This window comes from Hyla sarda, chromosome 5 (genome assembly GCF_029499605.1).
Source record: "Hyla sarda isolate aHylSar1 chromosome 5, aHylSar1.hap1, whole genome shotgun sequence".
NCBI classification, from domain to species: Eukaryota; Metazoa; Chordata; class Amphibia; order Anura; family Hylidae; genus Hyla; species Hyla sarda.
In genome coordinates this window covers 268325187-268346385 of record NC_079193.1, presented here as the reverse complement: position 1 = coordinate 268346385, position 21199 = coordinate 268325187, and the positions used below count along the sequence as shown (strand labels likewise).

The 21199-nt window shown below is 44.5% G+C and overlaps 1 long non-coding RNA gene across 1 annotated transcript in view; it reads right to left on the bottom strand.

Moving 5' to 3' along the window:
• Positions 1-1343: 1343 nt before the first annotated feature.
• The window catches only part of LOC130274000 (uncharacterized), a 45992-nt gene continuing 26136 nt past the window's right edge, over positions 1344-21199 (bottom strand). Inside the window, exon 3 of the long non-coding RNA XR_008844198.1 lies at positions 1344-1535. This is a non-coding gene — a long non-coding RNA (uncharacterized LOC130274000). The remainder of the gene's footprint in view (positions 1536-21199) is intronic.

Below are 21199 nucleotides of genomic sequence, written 5' to 3'. Positions count from 1 at the left end.
TCTTTAATGTTGCTGGATAGGCCTTTTTTAAAGGTCGCGCAGAGGGCCTCATTATTCCAGGATAGTTCAGAAGCAAGAGTACGGAATTGTATGGCGTACTCGCCAACGGAAGAATTACCCTGGACCAGGTTCAGCAGGGCAGTCTCAGCAGAAGAGGCTCGGGCAGGTTCCTCAAAGACACTTCGAATTTCCGAGAAGAAGGAGTGTACAGAGGCAGTGACGGGGTCATTGCGGTCCCAGAGCGGTGTGGCCCATGACAGGGCTTTTCCAGACAGAAGGCTGACTACGAAAGCCACCTTAGACCTTTCAGTAGGAAACTGGTCCGACATCATCTCCATGTGCAGGGAACATTGCGAAAGAAAGCCACGGCAAAACTTAGAGTCCCCATTAAATTTGTCCGGCAAGGACAGGCGGAGGCTAGGAGTGGCCACTCGCTGCGGAAGGGGTGCAGGAGCTGGCAGAGGAGATGATTGCTGCTGAAGTTGGTGCACAATGGTGGACACTTCCGACAGCTGGTGGGTTAGATGGGCGATCTGTCGGGATTGCTGGGCGATCACCGTGGTGATATCCGAGATATAAGGCAGAGGGACCTCAGCGGGATCCATGGCCGGATCTACTGTCACGATGCCGGCTGGCAGGTAGTGGATCCTCTGTGCCAGAGAGGGATTGGCGTGGACCGTGCTAGTGGACCGGTTCTAAGTCACTACTGGTTTTCACCAGAGCCCGCCGCAAAGCGGGATGGTCTTGCTGCGGCGGTAGTGACCAGGTCGTATCCACTAGCAACGGCTCACCTCTCTGACTGCTGAAGATAGGCGTGGTACAAGGGAGTAGACAGAAGCAAGGTCGGACGTAGCAGAAGGTCGGGGCAGGCAGCAAGGATCGTAGTCAGGGGCAACGGCAGGAGGTCTGGAACACGGGCTAGGAACAAACAAGGGAACGCTTTCACTAGGCACAAGTGCAACAAGATCCGGCAGGGGAGTGCAAGGGAGGAGACCAGATATAGCCAGGGAGCAGGTTGAAGCCAATTAAGCTAATTGGGCCAGGCACCAATCATTGGTGCACTGGCCCTTTAAGTCTCAGGGAGCTGGCGCGCGCGCGCCCTAGAGAGCGGAGCCGCGCGCGCCAGCACATGACAGCAGGGGACGGGAACGGGTAAGTGACCTGGGATGCGATTCGCGAGCGGGCGCGTCCCGCTGTGCGAATCGCATCCCCAACGGCCATGACAGTGCAGCGCTCCCGGTCAGCGGGACTGACCGGGGAGCTGCAGGGAGAAAGACGCCGTGAGCGCTCCGGGGAGGAGCGGGGACCCGGAGCGCTAGGCGTAACAAGCACATTTAAAAAAAGTGCATATGTGCTAGCATATTGGCAGCACATTATACAGTAAAGTGATAGGTGCCTATGGGAGGCAAAAAATAAAATACCACAGGTTAATACATTTTAAAAAATGGCAGTAGGCAGGATGCATGGCAGGATCTAAAAAATACAATAAGAGTATACAGATGAATAATATCGCAGGATAAGGATGGCTGGCCAACCTAAAAACAAGAGAAAAGAACAAAAGAGAGGGTTAAAAATTTAAACAAAATACAATAAAATAAAATAAAACAATAATGACCCACGAACAGGAGGATTATAAACAACAGACCAAGAACTGAAGTCCCACAATGTAAACAGTGCAAAACTAGCATGGTCATTAGAACCCCTGGGTTGTAGTGTTTTTATTTCGTAAATCCATTTTGTTTCCAATTAAGCAAGTTTTATTTTCCAATTGCCTCCCCTATTGCCAGGAAAAATACCATCAATGACTCTCACCTGAAGGCCTTGCGGATCACAGTCATGGAATGTTTTAAAATGTTGAGGAACCGTCGTCAGGTGCGTAAGATCCATTTCATGTTTCGCTGCTGTGATTCCAAGGACATGTTCTCTGGTTCTCTTCTTAAAGGGGTACTCTGACGCTAAGACATCTTATCCCCTATCCAAAGGATAGGGGATAAGATGCCTGATCGCGGGGGTCCCGCAACTGGGGACCCCTGTGATCTTTCACGCAGCACCCCGTTACCATCAGCATGTTCGCTCGGGGTCTGATTACTGCAGATCACGGGGCTGGAGTATTGTGACATCACGGCTCCTCCCTCCATGTGATCCTTTGGATAGGGGATAAGACATCTTAGCGCCTGAGTACCCCTTTAAGTTCACGAGTGCAAGGGCAGGTAGCATGGTATGTTACCCCAGAGGTATTGCATGAGATTGTGTGTCTGATCTGAAAGGAACGAGTACCATTGTAATTAGAAAACATAGAATCTGAACATATGTTTGGGCAAGCACACGGATTGACCACACGGATGGCAACCCCAGTTAGGTTTAGTGGCTCCAAAAGGATTAGTGGGTTTTTTGCCTTTGTGGTGACTATCTACCAAGATATCTGTTAGCAGACAAGAAATGGTGTGTGCCCCCCAAAAATGTGGGGGGCAGACTGCAGTGCCCTAATAGGGCCCGGGTCATGCAACAAAAGTTTCTGTGACCCCTCAGGCACCTACCATGGGGTCAGCAGCCCAAAAAATATATATATATTTTTTTTTAACACCTACCTTTCCCTAACAATTTTAAGTCTATCCCTGCACTAACAAGTACCAGATTGGCATGGATGGCACAAGGGGGGGTCTCTGCTTCACTAGCTCTGCTCTGCACACCCACTAAGCAGAGCGGAGCTAGTGAAGCAGAGACTCCCCCCTTGTGCCAGCCGTGCTTATCTGGGAATGTTGTGGGAGTGTTAATTGGAGTAGGAGGGTTAATGCCCCACAACGTTCCGTCTGACCAATAACAGCACTCCTAGAGGTGGTATCACCTCCACCTCCCACCTAGGTACAGAGGGTGATTGGTGGTGTGTATAGGGTCACCGAAATCGCCGCAATTCGCTGGTCAGGATTGACTGGTGAATTGTGGCGATCGTCGACATGGGGGTCAATTTCAGCAGACATCCCGTTCAAAACAACGTCAGCATGGCTGTGTTGTGATTTCACTATAACGCTGCTGATTTATTTTTATAAAATGGCTATTTTTAACAGCATACAGCATTATATTTTGATAGTTTGGACATTTATGCACGCGCCAATACCAAATATATATATATATATATATACATTTTTTATGCTTTATTTTAGTAAAATAGGAAAAAGGTGCGATTGAAATTTTTATTGGGGAGGGGCATTTTCACATTTTTTTTTACACTTTTTATGTCCCCATAGGGGACTATCTATAGCAATCATAAGATTGTTAATACTGTGCAGTGCTATGAAACAGCAGGATGCACACTGGTTTGGAAACACTTGTCTATAGCTTACTTACCTTCAAGTTTTCATGCTTAGAAAACTATGAGCGCATCAGCTACATTTACTGCAAACTGTAATTGTATGATAATTATAGCAATAATAATAACTTGTACAGCTCCAGCTTTATAATAATTCATTAAAGACTATACTAGATAAAAGTCCCCTGTTCTTACAAGTTGTTATGAATTGTCAACTGCATCAGTTTCAGTCATCTAGCGCACTCTGGTGGTAACGGTATATCATTACATTTATGTGAGCATACAGAAATTCTGGTTCCGAGTCAGATCTCTCTCTCTCACTCTCTCTAAATATATATAAATGTATATTTAGAAACTTATTAAAAGTCTGTAACATACAGAATTCCTTAAACAGATTGGATTTGTTTGTCATCACTTCCATCACAAATCCTGGAATCTTGCTCATTGCTAAAATTCTGTAAGCTTTGGTGCACACAGTGGCCCACATTTATCATGGTCTTTAGACTGTTTTTTGTGTCTAAAAAAGGGGCAAAAAAGGCGCAAGCAGGTTTTTTTGCGCCTTTTTTTGCCCCTTTTTTTTTACACATTTCTGCTGATTTTGAATTGCAATCCACTGATTTTGGCAATAGACATGATATGGAAGGGATTTATCATTGCCCCTTTTTGTAAAAAGGAGCAAAAAAAGGCGCAAAGCCACTGAAAAGTCTCTAAAACTACACCAGCGCAGACATGGTGTAGCTTTTTGGTGTATGTGTAGACAGAAATTTCAGAAAATGTGACCTGCACAAAATTTATCAAAGCTCTTTTACATTTTAATAAATTTGGTGCTCCTACACATTATCAGCACACAAAAAAAAGGTGTAAAAAAATGCTTCACTTGCACTACAATGATAAATGTGGGCCAGTATTCTTTTTACACACATTTCTATTCTGTTCTGAAAGTCAGAGTTAAAGGAAATCTGTCACCAGTGTCACCTAAAGTAACCTGATGGTACTGACAGGTAGTGCAGGTGACACTGATCACAACGGTACTTACCTTGTCCTGGTCTTCTCCAATATCTTCACTCCGAGCACGGGCTTGGGGCACGGGCGGAGCTTAATGACGTAACCGCTGTTGCCCGGGACCCTGCAGAAAGCAGCAGTGGTTTGGGGCATGGGTGGAGCTTAGTGACGTTACTGCTGCTGCTCTCTGCTGGGTCCTGGGAACAGCAGCGGTTACGTTATTAAGCTCCGCCCGTGCCCCAAGCCGGTGCCCAGAGCGAGGTAAGTACCGTTGTCATGAGTGACACCTGCACTACCTGACGGTACCGACAGGTTAGTGCAGGTGACACTAGTGGCAGATTTCCTTTAAAAATCACATTGCAAAATGACTTTCATTTTTTTAACATGACCTGTTTAGGATTTGGTTATTGTCAGTACAGTTTTAAAAAGTGAAACATAATTTTGCAAAACTGCAAAGATTTCTCGTAAGATTGCATTTCTCAAACCTTCCAAATCCATTAAGATAGGGGGAAAGTGCATTAAAGGGGCTATCCAGGAAAATAAAACTTTTTATGGAAAATAAAACTTTATATATATATATATATATATATATATATATATATATATATATATATATATATCTCAACTGGCTCCAGAAAGTTAAACAGATTTGCAAATTACTTCTATTAAAAAATCTTAATCCTTTCAGTACTTATGAGCTGATGAAGTTGTTCTTTCCTGTCTAAGTGCTCTCTGATGACACGTGTCTCAGGAACCGCCCAGTTTAGAAGCAAATCCCCATAGCAAACCTCTTCTACCGAGACAAGCAGAGATGTCAACAGAGAGTACTGTTGCCAGACAGAAAACAACAACTCAACTTCAGCAGCTGATAATTATTGAAAGGATTAAGATATTTTTAATAGAAATAATTTACAAATCTGTTTAACTTTCTGGAGCCAGTTGATATAAAAAAAAAAGTTTTTTTCCTGGAATACCCCTTTTAACCCCTTAAGGACCAGGCCATTTTACACCTTAGGACCAGAGCGTTTTTTGCACATCTGACCACTGTCACTTTAAACATTAATAACTCTGGAATGCTTTTAGTTATCATTCTGATTCCGAGATTGTTTTTCGTGACATATTCTACTTTAACATAGTGGTAAAATTTTATGGTAACTTGCATCCTTTCTTGGTGAAAAATCCCAAAATTTGATGAAAAATTTGAAAATTTAGCATTTTTCCAACTTTGAAGCTCTCTGCTTGTAAGGAAAATGGATATTCCAAATAAAAAATTTTTTGATTCACATATACAATATGTCTACTTTATGTTTGCATCATAAAATTGACGTGTTTTTACTTTTGGAAGACATCAGAGGGCTTCAAAGTTCAGCAGCAGTTTTCCAATTTTTCACAAAATTTTCAAACTCACTATTTTTCAGGGACCAGTTAAGGTTTGAAGTGGATTTGAAGGGTCTTCATATTAGAAATACCCCACAAATGATCCCATTATAAAAACTGCATCCCCCAAAGTATTCAAAATGACATTCAGTCAGTGTTTTAACCCTTTAGGTGTTTCACAGGAATAGCAGCAAAGTGAAGGAGAAAATTCACAATCTTCATTTTTTACACTCGCATGTTCTTGTAGACCCAATTTTTTTATTTTTACAAGGGGTAAAAGGAGAAAATGTATACTTATATTTGTAGCCCAATTTCTCTCGAGTAAGCACATACCTCATACGTCTATGTAAATTGTTCGGCGGGCGCAGTAGAGGGCTCAGAAGCGAAGGAGCGACAAGGGGATTTTGGAGAGTACGTTTTTCTGAAATGGTTTTGGGGAGGCATGTTGCATTTAGGAAGCCCCTATGGTGCCAGAACAGCAAAAAAAAAAAACACATGCCATACCATTTTGGAAACTAGACCCCTTGAGGAACGTAACAAGGAATTAAGTGAGCCTTAATACCCCACAGGTGTTTCACGACTTTAGCATATGTAAAAAAACTTTTTTTTCACTAAAATGTGTGTTCCCCCCCCCAAATTTCACATTTTTGCAAGGGTTAATAGCAGAAAAGACACCTCAAAATTTGTAACCCCATCTCTTCTGAGTATGGAGGTACCCCATAAGTTGACCTGAAGTGCACTACGGGCGAATTACAATGCTCAGAAGAAAAGGAGTCCTATTTGGCTTTTTGAGAGCAAATTTTGCTCGGGGGCATGTCGCATTTAGGAAGCCCCTATGGTGCCAGAACAGCAAAAAAAAAAAAAACACATGGCATACCATTTTGGAAACTAGACCCCTTGAGGAACGTAACAAGGAATAAAGTGAGCCTTAATACCCCACAGGGGTTTCACGACTTTTGCATATGTAAAAAAAATAAAAAAAAAAAATTTTCACAAAAATGTGTGTGTCCCCCAAATTTCACATTTTTGCAAGGATTAATAGCAGAAAAGACCCCCCAAAATTTGTAACCCCATCTCTTCTGAGTATGGAAATACCCCATGTGTGGACGTCAAGTGCTCTGCTGGCGCACTTCAATGCTCAGAAGAGAAGGAAGAGTTTGGAATGGAAGTCAGGGGCCATGTGCGTTTGCAAAGCCCCCCGTGGTGCCAGAACAGTGGAACCCCCCACATGTGACCCTATTTTGGAAACTACACCCCTCACAGAATTTAATAAGGGGTGCAGTGAGTATTTACACCCCACTGGCGTTTGACAGATCTTTGGAACAGTGGGCTGTGCAAATGAAAAATAAAATTTTTCATTTTCACGGACCACTGTTCCAAAAATCTGTCAGACACCTGTGGGGCGTAAATGCTCACTGTACCCCTTATTACATTACGTGAGGGGTGTAGTTTCCAAAATGGGATCACATGTGGGTATTTATTTTTTTGCCTTTATGTCAGAACCGCTGTAAAATCAGCCACCCCTGTGCAAATCACCAATTTAGACCTCAAATGTACATGGTGTGCTCTCACTCCTGAGCCTTGTTGTGCGCCCGCAGAGCATTTTATGCCCACATATGGGGTATTTCTGTACTCAGGAGAAATTGCGTTACAAATTTAGGGGGTCTTTTTTTCCTTTTAATGCTTGTGAAAATAAAAAGTAAAGGGCAACACCAGCATGTTAGTGTAAATTGTTTTATTTTTTTACACTAACAAGCTAGTGTAGCCCCAACTTTTCCTTTTCATAAGGGGTAAAAGGAGAAAAAGCCCCCCAAAATTTGTAGTGCAATTTCTTCCGAGTACGGAGATACCCCATATGTGGCCCTAAACTGTTTCCTTGAAATACGACAGGGCTCCGAAGTGAGAGAGCGCCATGCGCATTTGAGGACTAAATTAGGGATTGCATAGGGGTGGACATAGGGGTATTCTATGCCAGTGATTCCCAAACAGGGTGCCTCCAGCTGTTGCTAAATTCCCAGCATGCCTGGACAGTCAGTGGCTGTCCGGAAATGCTGGGAGTTGTTGTTTTGCAACAGCTGGAGGCTCCGTTTTGGAAACACTGCCATACAATACGTTTTTCATTTTTATTGGGGGGGACAGTGTACGGGGGTGTATATGTAGTGTTTTACCCTTTATTATGTGTTAGTGTAGTGTTTTTAGGGTACATTCGCACTGGCGTGTTACGGTGAGTTTCTCGCTAGAAGTTTGAGCTGCGGTGAAAAATTTGCCGCAGCCCAAACTTGAAGCAGGAAACTTACTGTAAGCCTGCCTGTGTGAATGTACCCTGTACGTTCACATGGGGGGCAAACCTCCAGCTGTTTCAAAACTACAACTCCCAGCATGTACTGACAGACCGTGCATGCTTGGAGTTGTACTTTTGCAACAGCTGGAGACACACTGGTTGGAAAACCTTCAGTTAGGTTCTGTTACCTAACTCAGTATTTTCTAACCAGTGTGCCTCCAGCTGTTGCAAAACTACAACTCCCAGCATGTACTGATCACCGAAGGGCATGCTGGGAGATGTAGTTATGCAATAGCTGGAGGTACGCAACTACAATTCCCAGCATGCCGAGACAGCTGATTGCTGTTTGGACATGCTGGGATTTGCAGTTTTGCAACATCTGGAGGGCTACAGTTTTAGAGAACACTGCAAAGTGATCTCCAAACTATGGTCCTCCAGCTGTTGCAAAACTACAATTCCCAGCATGCCCTGATAGCAAACAGTTGTTTGAGAATGCTAGGAGTTGTAGTTTTGCAAGATCTGGAGGGCTACAGTTTAGGGACCACTATATAGTGGTCTCAAACTGTAGCCCTCCAGCTGTTGCAAAACTACATATTCCAGCATGCCCAAACAGCTGTCTGGGCATGCTGGGAGTTGTAGTTTTGTAACATCTGGAGGGCTACAGTTAGAGACCACTGTATAATGGTCTCAAACTGTACCTCCAGATGTTGCTAGGCAACTCACCGGCTTCCGTCGGATCCAGCCGCACGTCATCACCGCCCGCCGATCTCCGTCGCCCGCAGCCTCCGTCTCCTGCCCGGATCGGTAAGTGGATCTTCGGCGCCGGTCCCCGTCGTTTCCCCGTCCTGCCCCGCCTATTGTGGGAGGGCAGGACGGGGAAAACGAAAGTAAACCCCCCCGCCGACGATCTGCTATTGGTGGTCGCGTCTAGACCACAAATAGCAGGGATAGGAGGGGTGGCAACCCTGCCACCTCACTCCTATCGCTTCAGGGGGATCCTGGGTGTCTTAGACACCCGCGATCCCCCTTACATTCCGGGTCACCGGGTCACTATAGACCCGTAATGACCCGGAATCGCGCAAATCGCAAGTGTGAATTCACTTGCAATTTGCCGCGATCGCCGACATGGGGAGGTCTGATGACCCCCCTGGGCATTTGCACGGGATGCCTGCTGAATGATTTCAGCAGGCATCCCGCTCCGATCCCCGCCAGGCGCACGGCGGGGACTAGAACTGCCCATGACGTAAATGTACGTCCCTGGTCCTTAAGACCCAGGGTGTCGGGACGTACTGTTACGTCATGGGTCCTGTAGGGTTAAGTGAACACAGTATGCAGCTGTCAGCAGTCTAGCCTGTGTAAAGACTTTCTCAAACAAAGCCTCCCTGATGACCAGCTAACTGCAGGCAGTGCAGCTGCCAAGACCCACATTGTTAGTTGTCATCCTCAAGAGAAGGTGCCCCTGCCTGCACTTAACTTGCCACTTCCTGCACATTACTTCAAGTAAATGGTCAACCTTACTAGATTTTTCCACATGAGGTAGAGCAAATCTTTTCAATGGCTCTTATCCCTTCCTAATAAGGATGGGTCTAGAGCAGGCATTCCACACCCCTTCTACAATGCTCATATGTCTGAGACAAAGCCTTTAAAAGGGCATTCTGGAGAATTGTTCATCTAATTGTGCTCAGAGCACAGGTAAATAGAAATGAAACTATATACTTACATTCCTTGCTCCCCTGCTGCTGCCACTGTCATATGTTCAGTCCTTGTTACAAACCACTACCTTGTATCGGTGTTGGCACAATGACATGCCCACTCAGCCAGTCAGTGGTAACAGCGAAGTCCCGCCTTAGCTATTGATTGGCTCAGTAGAAAGGTCCTTTTGCGACTCTGATTCATGACATGAGAGTGGTGGTGATAGGGGTGTGAGAAAAGTAAGTATACATATTTTTTGAGCATTTACGCTATTGTACCCTGTGAATTCACTTTTTCAGAGCCTGGGCCCAGTGGTAGATCATACTATGGGTAGCTTGCTGTTCACAGCAGGGCGCAGGATAGAAGCAGCACTAGTAATGTCAACATGCTCCTGCCATCAGAATAAGAAAGATATTAGCCGAAAGGGACCATGGATCCCATAGGTAAGTATCGTTATCATCAGTTTATCATCAGTGTCACTCACACTACCTACCTGTACCAACAGGTTAGTGGGGTTGACACTGATGCCAGATTCCCTTTAAAGCTTCTAAAAAAAAATGCCTATATTATAATGTACTATTGTTTATCATGTACAGCTTCTGTCTTTTACATGGTGCATATTCCAGTTATTCCTATTTCACAATTACAGAGCCAGCCCACACCAAACAAGACGTTGTCTATTCTGAGTTCCCATGTGGTGGCAATACTTGGTGCATGAAGGCAACTGTGCCACTGAATGGTTTTGCAAAAAGGTACTACCCATTCCAGTGTCTTTTCCAAGTGCTTAGTAATGGATCTCTACATGTTATACCAAAGAAAGGGCAATGACTCCTCCAGGCCACACATAAAAATAAGTCTAGTAATAAAAATAAAATGAAATGACACTCAAAAATCCCTATAGTCACTCCACAATGGTCACACAATAAAAAAAATGTATTAAACCATCTGTAACCACTGGTGCACTTGTTTTAAAATAATACATACAAACTTATAAAAGCTGTCTGATAAGCTAAAAAGTCACAACAGTGTGAACATGCACCAAACAATTCAGTTCATAAGTATGTTGAACGAATGTCTTGTGAGACGCTCGATATGTAAGAGCTGTCAAACGGATGTCCTGTGATATGTTTGCTATATAGGAGCTGTATCTCTCAACAGCTCTGCGGCTATATTACAATAACAGGTCCAAACAGATGCAATAATGGTATGCTCCCTACTTCTGTGTTTTGTCTTGGTGTCTCTGCTGCTAGAGATGGAATTCCCCAAACAACAGGCAGAGAACAGCCATTTTCTGATAAGTGAGACAACTAGTGGTCAAGAATTTAGGGCTATTTAAGGAGTAATTTCATTGCAAATTGACGTGATTTACAAATATGATATTTATGACATTATCTACCCAAGGGAGTAAAGTTGCTTGAAACGCGAGTGACCATTTAAACAAACTTTCCATCTGTTAAAGTCAGAAATGGTCCCTGTCAGACAGCATAGGGCCGCAGCCCTATGATAAAGAGAATTGTAATAACTAGTTCTAAAAATGATAAAAAATTGTCAGTTTATTAATAGAAAATCATTGACTATATACCTTAGCAGTGCATATGGCATAAAGTGTGATCCTTGTAAAAATGCTAATGGTTGATATAGAGTATACAGAGGATAGCTATTCTTCAATCATCTGTATCAACTGAATGCCACGGATTAGAAATGGCAGATGTGGAGTGATCAGCTGGTTGCCTAGTCTGCTTCCACTGAAAAAAATAATTGCTTTAATAAGGACAGCCCTTTAAAGGAGTAGTGCAGTGAAAAATAACATTTCCCCTATCCAAAAGATAGGGCATAAGTTATAGATCACGGGGGGTCCGAATGCTGGAACCCCCCGCGATCTCCTGGACAAGGCCCCGGCAGTCTGCTGGTAGCGGCCGTTCCGGCCCCAGCAGGAAGCCGTGGCTGACACACCCCCTTCATGTGCGGTCAGACCCCATGCAATCTATAAGTTATCTTTCACTACAGAACTGCTTTAAAGGAATCCTATGTCTAAACTAATATTTTTTTTTTTTTTTTTTTGAGAAACCCAGAGCCTTTGTCCAGTCATGAACTGAGAAAAGAAGTGACTTTGTAACATAAAGCTTGTTCCTTTTTTTCCCCCACTGCTTCCCGTTCTTTAAATGCAATCAGTAGTGTAAACAAAAGGTATTTTCTTTCTGGTTGCCATGTCCATGTCTAGGGACACGTAGATACATTTAAATACCTTTCATCAACTCATCTATACAAAATATGCAAATTTACAAATATACTATAATACATGTGTAAATTTAATATACATGCATAACATATATTTCTGCATGTAGAACTGTTTTCACATAGGCTCCAATACAGAAGTAAACATACCCTTAGAGGGTATAATAAAAAAAGTTTTATTATAGGTTCATTTAGTGAAAGGGATTTTAAGGCTTAAAGTGTAGCTCCCACCAAGTTATATATAATCTAATATGTCCCTACCTATTAGTAATCTAGCCCTAACCCCCTACCTGGCTTTAAAAACATTTTAAATCGCTTTAATAGAGCAGATTTAGTGCTTCTAAATCTGCTCTATCAAGCAGGGCAGGAAGCAGCGCTTCCCAGCAGGCACAACGTCACTGATGCCTTGCCGGGCGCTTGCTTCCGCCCTCTGATCGTCTATGCAGGGCTCCTGTCAGGAGCGCGCATAGATGATCTGCCAATAGCACGGCAGGCAGCTCCGGGGTCTCCTCCTCCCTGTTTAGCTGTGCATGCGCTATCCAGGGAGGAGGAGTAGAGGAGCAACGCCGGCCTGCCGTGCACAATATTACTGCCGGTGTGAGGTGGTTTTTTGCGCCCCCGTAGATCCATGCGTCCACCTCACACCGGCTAATATAAGACCTCAGATCAGACTTACCCATCCGGAGGATCAGCGCAGCAATGAGTGCTCACGCTGCCTCCGGACAGGGTAACGGGGGTGGGCGGGCGGGGCCGCGCGCAAGGCCAGTGTTGCTGGCCAATGCGCGCAGCCCCAGCTATCAGCGTGCTCGCTCTTGCCTGTTTGATTGACAGGCGGTAGCGAGCACAGCAGTGCCTGAATTTCGACTCATTGCCAGGCTGAAATGAGTCGAAATTCAGTGGTGACGTCACTGCTGAATGCATTCGGCCACTAGGAGGGCGACCTCTAGTGGCCGAATTTAAAAGTGATTTTAAACTTGTTTAAAATCACTTTTTTAAATTAAAGTATATTAGAGATATGTTGTAGTACTTAAGTACTACAACATATCACTTTTTGTACTTCATGACAGTGCCCATTTAAGTGATTGATGGTCTGTCATTAGGATAAGCCACCAATCGATGATCAGCAGGTTGCTGATTGCTCAGGTGTTTAGGGGAGCATTGGCACTTCGCACTACACAGTACATGGGGATGGAAGCTTTGTGTTTTGTGTTTATTAGCATGGTGGTTGTCGCTGCATCACAACTCCTATTAAAATGTATGAGAGCTGAGCCTCAGGAGCTCAGCCCTACCGCTACACAATTAATGGCACATTCCAATCCTGTTCACTAAGTAGTATGGGATGCTGGGGTTCTCCTGAACAGGTACCCAGACTATTTTGAGGATAGGCTATCAACCATTTACACTAGGAAAACTCATTTACATAGTAAATAAAAGTACTGGAATAAAAACAAAAAAACAAAAGTAAAAAATAAAAAAATATTTACCTTTACAATGTAATATTCCAAGACTGCCAGCATATTACAAAACGGCAGGAACATGCTAAACTGGTGGAAGTCCAGTACAATACACCCCAAAAAAATGCAAATTATTAAACAATTCACATTAGGAAATAGAACCCCACATGGTCTTGTAATACTAAGGAAGAATGTGTGTATGTGTTTTAATTGTATTGGGGTTAGAACCACTCCCCCTTGGTATTGAAGGGGAACTCTGGAACATGAGTACTTATCCCCTATCCATAGAATCATGTGGATAAAGGATAAGTGTCTGATCGGGCAGGGTCCGACCACTGTCGTGTTACGTGTCCCCCTGCTTAAGCCAGTACATGTCCAGGCCAGTCTGAAGTTTGCTAGAGAGCATTCGGATGAACCAGAAGAGTATTGGGAGAATGTGATAGGGTCAGATGAAACCAAAGTAGAACTTTTTGGTAAAAACTCAACTCATCGTGTTTGAAGGAAAAAGAATGCTGAGTTGCATCCAAAGAACACCATACCTACTGTGAAGCATGGGGGTGGAAACATCATTTGGGGCTGTTTTTCAGCAAAGGGATCAGGACGACTGATCCATGTAAAGGAAAGAATGAATGGGGCCATGTATCGTGAGATTTTGAGTGAAAACCTTTTTCCATCAGCAAGGGCATTGAAGATGAAACAAGGCTGGGTCTTTCAGCATGAAAATGATCCCAAACACACCGCCCGGGCAACAAAGGAGTGGCTTTGTAAGAAGCATTTCAAGGTCCTGGAGTGGCCTAGCCAGTCTCCAGATCTCAACCCCATAGAAAACCTTTGGAGGGAGTTGAAAGTTCGTGTTGCCCAGAGACAGCCCCAAAACATCACTGCTCTAGAGGAGATCTGCATGGAGAAATGGCCAAAATACCAGCAATAGTGTGTGAAAACCTTGTGAAGACTTACAGAAAATGCTTGACCTCTGTGATTGCCAACAAAAGGTATATAACAAAGTATTGAGATGAACTTTTGTTATTGACCAAATACTTATTTTCCACCATAATTTGCAAATAAATCGTTTAAAATCAGACAATGTGATTTTATGGATTTTCTTTTCTCATTATGTCTCTCATAGTTGAGGTATACCTATGATGAAAATTGTGGGAGAACTTGCATAATTGGTGGCTGACTAAATACTTTTTTGACCCACTGTATGTGTTCAAAGTTCTGCTCCTACACTTTAAAGGGTTACTCCACTGCAACACATTTTTTTAATCAACTGGTGACAGAAAGTTAAACAAATTTTTTAATTACTTCTATTAAAAAATCTTATAGTTCGGGTTTCCCTCCTGAATCCCTGAGTGCACACATCCCTGTGATTCCCAAGGAGGGGAGGGACCCCAACCTTTGCGCCAGCTACCGCCCGATTTCGTTACTGAACGTTGACACCAAACTCTTCGCGAAGTTGCTGGCGGATCGTTTAACACGTGTTCTTGGCCCCCTAGTCCACCTGGATCAGTCTGGTTTCATTAAATCTAGGGAGACGCGACAACACTGTTCAAGCTTTCTCCATTTTTCACCAAGCCAAATTAAACAAACAATCACAGATGCTCCTGTCCCTTGATGCCGAAAAGGCATTTGATCGGGTGGACTGGGGGTTTCTGAGAGCTTCATTAGAGCAAATAGGCTTGGGTTCCACTATGCTGGGGAGGGTGATGGCGCTTTACAGAGACCCGCAGGCTAGGGTGCGAGTCAATTGATCCCTCTCCGCTCCAGTCCCGATCCGGAATGGCACAAGGCAGGGGTGCCCTCTCTCCCCCCTGCTTTATGTTCTCTGCATGGAATACTTGTTAATTGCTCTTAGATCGGACCCTGATATTTTGGGTTTCCGTCAGGGGGAGGAGAGCCACCTTTGTTCGGCCTTTGCGGACGACCTGCTCCTCTATGTGTCCTCATCCACAACTTCCCTTCCGGCTATCTCGAGAGTCATCCAACAATACTCCTACTTTAGCAACCATAAGGTTAACCTCTCTAAAAGTGTGGCCCTTAATGTCACTCTCTCGGGTACGGAAGTTGATCAGCTTAAACGGGATCATCCTTTCCGCTGGAACCCTACATCCATTAAGTACCTAGGAGTTCAGGTCCCCTCCAACCTTGACGATTGTTTCCGGCATAATTTTCAGCCCCTGCTGACGACAATTGACTCTGACCTCACGAGATGGGCTGCTTGTGCTTTCTCATGGTTGGGGAGGAAGAACATCCTCAAAATGAACGTTTTACCCAGACTCTTGTATCTCTTTCAAACGGTTCCAATCACTCTCCCTGTTTCCTTTTTCAAGAGACTGGACGGAATGTTTAGGAAGTTTATATGGGCAGGCGAGGATTGCCAGACAGATCATGGCGAGGCAAAAGGGGGAGGGGGGCTTGGCGATCCCAGACTGTAGGGCCTACTATGTCGCTGCCGCACTGACAAGCTTTCTTGACCTTCTACATGGGGGAGTTTCTAAGAGGTGGGTGGGTGTAGAGAGGCTTAACATGACCCTGACGACTGTCCAGCTTCCTTGGTTGGCCACGCCGGCCCCTTGGCCGACTTTACCCTGGGTCTCTAAAGAACTGACGAATACGTTCAGAAGGTATGTTCAGGGTTCGGGACTGATTGAGCCTCATGGCCCCCTGACCCCTATTCTGGATAACCCCCCTCTTCCCACCTGGAGTGGGTGGGTTCCTTTCTCGGGAGAGTGGGCACCCCACTGCTCACACTTGCTGACTTCCTGGATGGCACGCAGCTGAAACCTTACCATGAGATTGTCCCTGCCCATTTGCAGACGCCTCTTCTACACATGCAATACATGCAGTTGACCCATTTTATTCGTTCCAAAGGTCGAGACCTCTCCTTGGCCAGATCCTTACTGTCCTTCGAGAAGATGTGCACTTCCGATTCCCCCCCGATCAAACCAGTTTCACAGATTTATGGCCTGCTTCGTGATGTGGCAGCGCAAACCCCTCCTCGTTTTGTGGGGGCGTGGGAATAGGAACTGCAGATCACTATCTCACCGACTGACTGGTCAGCTGCATTCACCATGTGTCTTCAGTTGTCGATATCCTGTAAAGCCCAAGAGACCAATTATAAGTTGTTGTCAAGGTGGTACCGAGTTCCCTCACTCTTGCACAAGATGTTCCCAACTGTCCCTGACCAATGCTGGAGGTGTGGGAGTACTGGGGGCACGATGTCACACATATGGTGGTCCTGCCCCGCCCTGACAGACTTTTGGACAGTGGTTCTGGATTGTATATCCTCCATCTCTGGAGTCACCCTGCAGAGCGGTCCCAAGTCACTCCTGTTGTCAGTACTGGCGATCACCAGACAATCTCCCTCCAGGGCTCTGGCAAATTTTCTCCTAATGGCGGCTAGGACAGTGATCCCCAGACACTGGAGAGACCCTACCCCACCGTCCATTTCAGAATGGTACAAAGAGGTCTTATTCCTTTGTCGTATGGTGGAACTCATGGCGGATTCCTCCGGTAGACAGGAGAAATATTTGAAGGTTTGGCAGCCCTGGCTGGATTTTGTTGACTCCCCTCTTTTTAGAACGACTGACATCTCCTCTTCTTAGTGGACCTCTTCTCTGTTTCCACCTGTTCATTTGTTTACCTAGCTGATTGGGTGATATTGGTGCGGACTCTGGAGGCTGCGATAGTCGTTCTGTACCTCACTTTTGGAGGGGGCAGGGTCACCGGAATAGTAAATACCTGTTCATTAGTTCACTAGCTTCCCTCCTTCCTTCCTTTTTTTCCTATGTTCCATCCCTCCCCCCGTATGCTCCTCCCTTCCCACCTCTTTCCTTTCTACTTTTCTGGAGTTCTTTTTTGTTATGTTTGTCCCTACTCCATAATTCTTCAATTGCCAGAATTCTCATTTAGTAACATTGCTATGGCTATTGATAGGTAGCGAACGGCCTCATTCAGATATATGTACCTTTCCCATACGATTGCATTGTGATATGAGTATTAATGCCTTGGTTTCTAAGATAATGCCATTTTTTGATTGACGCTGTACTCGCGTTCTTGTACCTGCTGTTGTCTTGTGGAGTGATTTCCTGTTCAATTTTTTTTCAATAAAATTCTTTAATGAGAAAAAATAAATACATCTTAATCCTTCCAGTAATTATCAGCTGCTGTTATGATCCACGGGAAGTTCTTTACTTTTTGAATTTCCTTTCTGCCTGACCACAGTGCTCTCTGCTGACACCTCTGTCCATTTTAGGAACTGTCCAGAGCAGGATAGGTTTTCTATGGGGACTTGCTCCTACTCTGGACAGTTCCTAAAATGGACAGAGGTGTCAGCAGAGAGCACTGTGGTCAGGCAGAAAGGAAATTCAAAAAGTAAAGAACTTCCTGTGGATCATAACAGCAGCTGATAAGTACTGGAAGGATTACGATTTTTTAATAGAAGTCATTTACAAATCTGTTTATCTTTATGGCACCAGTTTATAAAAAAAATAAAAATCTAAAAAATAAAAAGTTTTTCAGTGGAGTAGCCCTTTAAGAAGTTTTCTGGACGTATTATGCAACATGGCAAGACACATTTGCAGTGGAATCTTAAATGGAGTGTAGCACTTACTTTTCAATAGGTAATGGTTTTATTAAAGGGGTTATCCAACATTGGGTGACTTTAGTATTTACCTGCCAAATAAAAAAATACCAAAATACCCATTTAAAATCACAGTTTATTAACTATAGTCACATGTGTATAAGATGTGGAGAGAGGGTGGAGGAGATTGGGTAAGTTCACACAGGGTATTTTTCCAATACAGTGACCCTCCCGACCTACGATGGCCCCGACACACGGTCATTTCAACATACGATGGTCTCTCAGAGGCCATCGTATGTTGAAGCCAGCATCAACATATGATGCTTTTGTATGTCAGGGCCATCGCATAAATGGCAATCCGGCAGCGCTGACTGCTTCAGCTGCCGCAGGATAGCCGTTTACGGTGCCCCGTGTGGTCCGCTGACGATCACTTACCTGTCCTCGGGGCTACGGCGCGTCCTCTTCGGGATCCCCTGCATCGTCGGTGCTCTCCATCATCGTCATCACGTCGCTGCGCACGCCGTCCCGTCATCCAATAGGAGCGGCGTGCGTAGCAACGTGATGGCGGAAACGGAGAGCGAGGATGCCGTTGAAGCAGAGGCCTTGCTGGAGCGTCGGGGACACCCCAGGGACGCGGCGACAGCAATGGAAGGCGACATCCAGGGCAGCGGTGACGAGCGGTGACAGTCCGGAGTATCGGGGACACGTGAGTATAACCTCCAATACTCATCTCATGGTTATAAGGATTCTACAGTGATCCCTCAACATACGATGGTAATTTGTTCCAAATGGACCATCGTCTGTTGAAACCATCGTATGTTGAGGGATCCGTGCAATGTAAAGTATAGGACAGTGGTCTTCAACCTGCGGACCTCCAGATGTTGCAAAACTACAACTCCCAGCATGCCCGGACAGCCGTTTGCTGTCCGGGCATGCTGGGTGTTTTAGTTATGCAAAATCTAGAGGTCCGCAGGTTGTAGACCACTGTCCTATACTTTCCATTGCACGGATCCCTCAACATACGATGGTTTCAATAGACGATGGTCCATTTGGAACGAATTACCAGCGTATGTTGAGGGATCACTGTAGAATCCTTATAACCATGAAATGACCTAGACACCACCTTAGAGAAGAGAACATGTGAATTACCAATGAGGATATTCTGATTATCCCTATCTTCCTTTGATATGGGGGGGGGGGGGGGGATTTATCAAAACCTGTCCAGAGTAAAAGTTGCCCATAGCAACCAATCAGCTTGCTTCTTTCATTTTTAACATTGCCTCTGCAAAATGAAAGAAGCAATCTGATTGGTTGCTATGGGCATTGAGTCAATTGACAATAACACTGACCAGTATTAAATGGAGACATTATTGTTGTTACCTGTTGCCCACTATCATTTTGTGTACCATGGTTCACAATTTTTCTGTACAATAATTTGCAGAAAGAATTATCTGTTTAATTCCCTGATGAAACTATGTGACTGGTGGAAGCATTGAAATTGGAGCTATGTTTTACTTTAGGAAATCATCGTAGAAACATGGTAAAGACTTGGTAAAACTGCAACGTGTGACCAAAGCTTTAGGGAAAGTGAGCATGCTGCCTTGTGCTGAAAAATACCACAGGCAGAGAAGCAGACATGGAATAAATACAGCAGGTGCTGCAACATCACTGATTGTAAGACTGAGTCAGGCTGGGTTCACACTACGTTTTGTCCCATACGGGAGCGCATACGGCAGGGGGGAGCTAAAACCTCGCGCTCCCGTATGTAACCGTATGCGCTCCCGTATGCCATTCACTTCAATGAGCCGACCGGAGTGAAACGTTCGGTCCGGTCGGCTCATTTTTGCGCCGTATGCGCTTTTACAACCGGACCTAAAACCGTGGTCAACCACGGTTTTAGGTCCGGTTGTAAAAGCGCATACGGCGCAAAAATGAGCCGACCGGACCGAACGTTTCACTCCGGTCGGCTCATTGAAGTGAATGGCATACGGGAGCGCATACGGTTACATACGGGAGCGCGAGCTTTTAGCTCCCTCCTGCCGTATGCGCTCCCGTATGGGACAAAACGTAGTGTGAACCCACCCTTAGACTGGTAAGTTTCTGCAGCAATTTTATGTTTTTAACCTGACGTAAGAGTACCCCTTTAATGCTCTGCAGTAGTATAGTAAAATATTTTCACATCAGAAATGGCAGCAGTAATCTGACAAAACTTTTGTAAACAGCACAAACTGAATCTCTGGAAATCTGTTTTCTGTAATCACAACATGCAGTCATCTTTTTAGCCACAGCCATTCACTTCATATTAGATAAGATATCTTTGTGTGGCCAAAACTTATAGAATACAGGAAGCAAAAAAAAAAAAAAGTACATTAGCAATTCTGGAATAAACATCTGTATATTTATCAGTAAAAATATATAAATTGATAGTTCAGGTTACAGTAGCCACAAGGTACAATAATTCCAGCTTACAATGGTCTTGCATGGGCCATCAAAACCCAAACACTCGTTCACATTACAGGGTGGGCCATTTATATGGATACACCTTAATAAAATGGAAATGGTTGGTGATATTAACTTCCTGTTTGTGGCACATTAGTATATGTGAGGGGCCATTTTGAATCCAACTTTTGTTTTTTCAATAGGAAGAGGGTCATGTGACATATCAAACTTATTGAGAATTTCACAAGAAAAACAATGATGTGCTTGGTTTTAACGTAACTTTATTCTTTCATGAGTTATTTACAAGTTTCTGAACACTTATAAAATGTGTTCAATGTGCTGCCCATTGTGTTGGATTGTCAATGCAACCCTCTTCTCCCACTCTTCACACACTGATAGCAACACCGCAGGAGAAATGCTAGCACAGGCTTCCAGTATCCGTAGTTTCAGGTGCTGCAGAATGGGCAAAACATAAATTGGAACAGGACCCTCAGTTTACGCAGAAGATTTTGTTCAGTGATGAGGCAAACTTTTATGTGAATAGTGAAGTTAACAAACAAATCCACCGCTGTTGGTCTGACACTAACCCACATTGGATAGATCCCTCCAAGACTGTTGGAACACAAAAATTGATGGTATGGTGTGGTATATGGGGTACAAAGATAGTGGGGCCATTCTTCATCAATGGGAACCTCAAGGCCACTGGATATGTGAAATTGCTACATGATGATGTGTTTCCCTCTTTATGCACTGAAGCTGGCACGTTCCCTGAGTTTTTCCAGCAAGATGGTGCACCACCACATTATGGGTGTCAGGTCCGAGCATTCCTA